Source organism: Marmota flaviventris, chromosome 1, assembly GCF_047511675.1.
Source record: "Marmota flaviventris isolate mMarFla1 chromosome 1, mMarFla1.hap1, whole genome shotgun sequence".
Classification (NCBI taxonomy): Eukaryota; Metazoa; Chordata; class Mammalia; order Rodentia; family Sciuridae; genus Marmota; species Marmota flaviventris.
Genome location: NC_092498.1, coordinates 119,625,101 through 119,631,644, shown reverse-complemented (window position 1 = coordinate 119,631,644; position 6,544 = coordinate 119,625,101).

Genomic DNA, 6,544 nt, shown 5'->3' with positions numbered 1-6,544 from the left:
TTACAGAAAATAAAAAACATTTCTCAATAATAATATTGAGTGTAAATGGCCTAACCTTATCAATCAAAAAATATAGACTGGAAAATTGGATTAAAGAACAAGAGCCAACAATATGCTGTCTTCAAGAGACTAACCTCATAGACAAAGACATCCACAGACTGGAAGTATAAATATGTGGGGGAAAACCTATAATTCACATGGAACTCATAAATAAGCAGGGGTTTCAATCCTCATATCAGATAACCTGGAGTTCAAGACAAAGTTAATCAGAAGGGACAAAGAAGGCCATTACATACTATTTGAGGAAATTATATATCAACAAGATATAACAATCATAAGAAACAAGATAACATAACAAGATATAACAAACACTAGAGCATTTACATAAATCAAACAAACCCTTCTCAATTTCAAGAATCAAATAGACCACAACACAATAATATTGGATAACTTTAACACTTATCTCTCATCAGAGATAAATCCTCCAAGCAAAATCTAATAAAGAAGCCATAGAATTAACAATACAATTAATAATTCAGACTTAAAAGATATTTTATATATATATATATATATATATATATATATATATATATATATATATAATATTTCATCTATCAATGACTGAGTATACTTTCTTCTCAGCAGCACATGAATCCTTCTTTAAAATGCACCACATTAGGCCACAAACCACCCTTAGTAATTACAAAAAAATAGAGATAGTACCTTGTGCTCTATCAGATCATAATGGAAGAAATTAGAAATCAATGATAAAATTGAAAATAGAACTTCTCTAACACCTGAACACTAAATAATATGTTATTGAATGATCAATGGAATTCTGAAATCAGGGATGAGATTAAAAAACTACTTAGAAATAAATGACAGTAGTAATACAATTTATCAAAATCTCTAGGACACAATGAAAGCGGTTCTAAGAAGAATGTTCATTGCATTGAGCACATTTTTTAAAAGAATAGGAAGTAACCAAATAAATAGTCTAACATTACACCTCAAAGCCCTAGAAAATTAAGAACCAATTAACACTAAGAGCAAAGGAAGACAGTAATAATGAAAATCAGAGCCATATTAATGAAATTGATACCAAAAAATATTAAAAATCAATGAAACAAAATATTGGTTCTTTAAAAAATAAATAAAATTAATAAACACTTAGCCAAGCTTACAAAAAAAATAAAGACTTAAATTTCTAAAATTCATGTTGGAAATATTAACACAAACTATCGTAAAATACAGACAATAATCAGAAAATACTTTGGACATCATGAAGACATCAACATATTTCTAGGGACATCAAACCTACCAAATTGAATCAGGAAGACATAGAAAATTTAAACAGAACAATTTCAAGAAATGAAATTGAAGATGCCTTCAAAAGCATGCAAACAAAGAAAAGGACTAGATGAATTTTCAGCTGAGTTCTACAAGACCTTCAAAGAACTTATGCCAATTCTCCTCAAATTATTCCATGAATAGAAAAGGAGGTAACACTCCCAAACTCAGCTTCTGGAGCTAGTATCACCCTGATACCAAAACAAGATAAAGATACATAAAAGAAAGAAATATTTAGCCCAATATCCCTAATGAAAGCAGTTATAAAAATTCTTAATAAAATACTGGCAAATCACATTCAAAAATATACTAAAAAATAGTTCACCATGATCAAGAAGATTAATTCTAAGGATGTGGGTTGTTTCTAAATATAGAACTCAATAAGCATAATTCACCACATCAATAGACTTAAAGACAAGAATAACATGATTATATCAGTACATGCAGGAAAAGCATTTGACATAATATAGCATTCATTCATGCTCAAAACACTAAAAAATAAACTAGGAAAACATCTCAATTTTTTAAAATCCATATATGTTAAACCCAAGGCCAATATCATTCTAAATGGGGAAAATTGAAAGCATTTCCACCCATAAATCAATTGCATTCCTATACAATGATGAATAGTCTTGAAGAGAAATTTGGAAAACTATCTTATTCATGATAGACTCAAAAAGTAAAATACTTGGGAATTAATTTGACAAAAGAAGTGAAAGAACTCTACAATAAAAATTATATATATATATATATATATATATATATATATATATATATATATATATATATAAAGAAGACCTAGAAGACAGAAAAATCTTCCATGTCTTGGATAAGCAGAATTACTATGTCCAAAATGGACATTCTACCAAAAGTGCTATACAGATTTAATGCAATTTCTATTAAAATTCCAATGATGTTCTTTATAGAAATAGAAAAAACAATCATAAAATTTATTTGAAAAAATAAGAGGACCAGAATATTCAAAGCAATTCTTAGCAAGAAATGTGGAGCAAGAGACAGCACAATACCAGACCTTAAACTATACTCAGGACCATAGTGAAAAAAACAGCATGCTCTTGGTACCAAAACAGACATGAAGACCAATGGAAGAGAATAGAAGAAACAGAGACAACCCCACATAAATACAGTTGTCTCATACTACACAAAGACACCATAAACATTCATTGGAAAAAAGAGCCTCTTCAACAAGTGGTGCTGGTAAAACTGGAAATACATATGTAATAGAATAAAATTCCATCCCTATATCTCACTCTGTACAAAATTCAACTCAAAGTAGATCAAGGATCTAGATATTGGAAGAGAGATCCTGCATCTACTAGAAGAAACAGTAGGCTCAACTCTCCATCATGTCCCCACCTCAACAAGACTCCTAAAAACAAGAAATAAAATCAAGAATCAATAAATGGGATGATATCAAACTAAAAAGATTATTTACAGCAAATAAAACCATCAAGAACATGAAGAGAGAGCCCACAGAATTGGAGAAAATCTTTGCCATGTGCACCTCAGATAGAGCATTATCTCCAAGATATATAAAGAACTCAAAAAAATTAATACCAAAAAATAATCCAATTATTAAATGGACAATGGGACTGAACAGACACTTCACAGAAGAAGAAACATTAATGACCAACAAATATATGAAAAAAAATGTTCAACATCTCTAGCTATTAGAAAAATGCAAATTAAAATTACACTGAGATTCTCTATCACTCCAGTCAGAATGGCAATTATCAAGAAAACAACTATCAGTAAATTGGCAAAGATGGGGTGAAAAAGGTATATTCATATGTTGTTGATGGGGCTTCATGTTGGTGCAACCCATATGTTAAGCAGTATGGAGATTCCTCAGGAAACTTGGAATGGAACCGCTGTTTGACCCAGTTATTCCACTCCTCAGTTTATACCCAAAGACTTATAAACAGCATACTACAGTGACACATTCTCATCAATGTTTATAGCAACTCAGTTTACAATAGTTAAGTAGATATCCTTCAACTGAGGATTGGATGTAATATACATATGCAATGGGATATTAATCATAAAGAAGAATGAAGTTATGGCACTTTCCGTTAAATGAACAGAAGTGGAGACAATCATGCTAAGTGAAATAAGCCAATCCAAAAAACCAGAGGCTGAGTGTTCTCTATGATAAGTGGATGCTTATACACAATAAGGTAGGGGAGGAATAAAAGTGCATTGATTTAGACAAAGGGGAAGGAAGAGAAAAGAGAGGGGAAAGGAATAGGATATACAGTAGAATAAATTGGACCTAACTTTCCTATTTCATATATGAATACTTTACCAGTGAAATTACACATATGTACAACTGCAAGAATAGGGATTTTAATCATAATAAGTTACATTCCATGAATGTATATTTCAAAATATACTCTACTTTCATGTATATCTAAAAATAACAAATTTTAAAAAGAACTTAGGTAAGTGGTAAATAAACATCTGAAACACTGGTAAAAGTGTTCAACCCTGAGACCAGACCGGAGGAGGAAGCCCAGCACCAAGCCAGACCACAGGAGGAAGCCCAGCTCCAAGATAGACCTGAGAAGGAAGCCCGGCCCCACCCTGCGCGCTAGTCCAGAGGAAGCCCATCAACCCTTAAAAACCCATCAAAGGGGGCGTGGCTACCAGCACAGTTCTGCAGCTGATCCAGGTACCCAGTTTCCAACTCCCCCACCCTTAGCTGCAATAAATCAAAATATTTCCCACAAGCTTTTGGGGGGTGTTGCTATCAACGCAAAACAACAACTGTACAGGCACCTGGTTTCCACCTCAGATATTAGAGTAGGGAGGATACAGGTGGAAGCTCATGTCCTTTCACACTGGCTATATCCACCACCCTGAACACAGAGGCTCAAGCTAGGAATACACAATGCCACCTACTGGAAGAAAGGAAAACAGAGTTCTGAGAGACTTTTTTTTTTCTTTTTCTCTTTTCTTCTCTCTCTTTCACAACCTCAACATATGTGAAACCAAGAACTGTGCATGAACAACCGAATCACCAAAATAATATAATATAGAGGAATTGCATATGCCCCACCTTCCCCCCCATTTTTTTCCTTATTCCTTTCTTACTTTCTTTTTCCTTCTCTCTTTTTTCTCTTTTCTTCCTTGTTATTTTTTTTCTTTTCTTCATTCGTATTCCCTCTATCCCACTTTCAACCCCCTAACTTTTACTATCTATACATAGGGTAACTATCTAAATACAGATAGGAGGTTGAATCTATACATTCTTCCATAACTTACCAATCTATTGGTTAGAGTTCTCGAAAGTTGCTAAGTTAGTTTAACCTCATACCCTCACTCCTTTCCCTCTAAGTATAACATCCTTCATCTGAAATTCAGTTTTCTGTATGCCACCAGATATGGTATGCCTTTTATGAAATTAATGACTACATTTTAAATAATAATTGAAACCAATATCTATAGACTTATATTCTAACTATAAATGTATTAATAATGAAAACTTGTGCTTAGATGATGTTCTGTTGATATTGGGAACTGTTAACATTGTCTTTCTCCACAAAAGAGGGATTTTGGAGCTATACAAGAACAATATAAATATGTAAGGGGAAAACCATTAACAACAGTTTCACAAAGCTAGAAAGAAACATGAGCAGTATGAAAAGACAAGGAAAGAAAGGATCACAAACAACGCAGGTCAATTCAACATTAGAAGAGGTAATATTTGCAGCCGATGGAATGTCAGATAAAGAGTTCAGGATATACATGCTTCAGATGACCTGGAGACTCAAGGAAGACATTAGACAGCAAATTCAGACAATGAAAAATCACTTCAACAATGAATTACATAAACAAATCCAAGAAGCAAAAGATAAACTCTACAGGGAGATAGAGGATATAAAAAAAAAACAGAACTCCTGGAAATGCAGGAAATAATAAACCAAATTAAAAACTCAAATGAGAGTATTACCAGCAGAGTAGAACACTTAGAAGATAGAACATCAGACAACGAAGACAAAGTTTTTCAACTTGAAAATATAGACAAATATAGACAGCTCAGCAAGAATGTTAAGAAATCATGAGCAGAAGATCCAAGAATTATGGGATAACATAAAGCGACCAAACTTAAGAGTTATTGGGATACAACAGGGTATAGAGGTCCAAACCAAAGGAATAAGCAATCTGTTCAATGAAATAATGCTAGAAAAAATCCCAGACTTAAAGAATGAAAAAGAAATCCAAATACTAGAAGCCTACAGGACGCCGAATGTACAAAATCATAAGAGATCCACACCAAGGCACATAATAATGAAGATGCCCAACATACAGAATAAGGAGAGAATCTTAAAAGCCACAAGAGAGATGGAAACAGATTACATTTAGGGGTAAACCAATCAGGATAATGGCTGATCTTTCAACACAGACTCTGAAAGCTAGAAGATCCTGGAACAATATATTTCAAATGCTAAAAGAAAAAGGGTTCCAACCAAGAATCATGTATCCAGCGAAAATAAGCTTCAGGATTGAAGATGAAATAAAAACCGTCCACTATAAACAAAAGTTAAAAGAATTTGAAGCTAGAAAACCAGATCTTCAAAACATCCTTGGCAAAACATTACAGGAAGAGGAAATGAATGTTAATGGCTTAAATGCACTAATCAAAAGACATAGGCTAGTAAACTGGATTTTTCAAAAAAGATCCAACAATATGCTGCCTACAGGAGACTCATCTGATAGGAAAAGACGTACACAGACTGAAGGTGAAAAGTAGGGACTCATATAGACCTTGGAAGCAAGCAGGGGTGTCCATACTTGTATCAAACAAAATAGATTTCAAGCCAAAGTTAATCAAAAGGGATAAACAAGGACACTACATACTGCTCAAGGGAACCATACACCAACAAGACTTAATGATCACTAATATATATGCCCCAAACAATGGTGCAGCTACGTTCATCAAACAAACTCTTCTCAAATTCAAGAGTCAAAGAGACCACAACACAATAATCTTGGGAGATTTTATTTTTTTTTTTTATTTTTTTTTTTATTTAAAGGACTTAAGATTTACTCTTGAATTACTTTATGTACAGAAACTAAAAATGATGTTAATGTTATAGATATAATATTTATTACTGACAGTATTTCAATATGAACATGTACAGCTATGTCTGTCTATAATATTAATAGATTT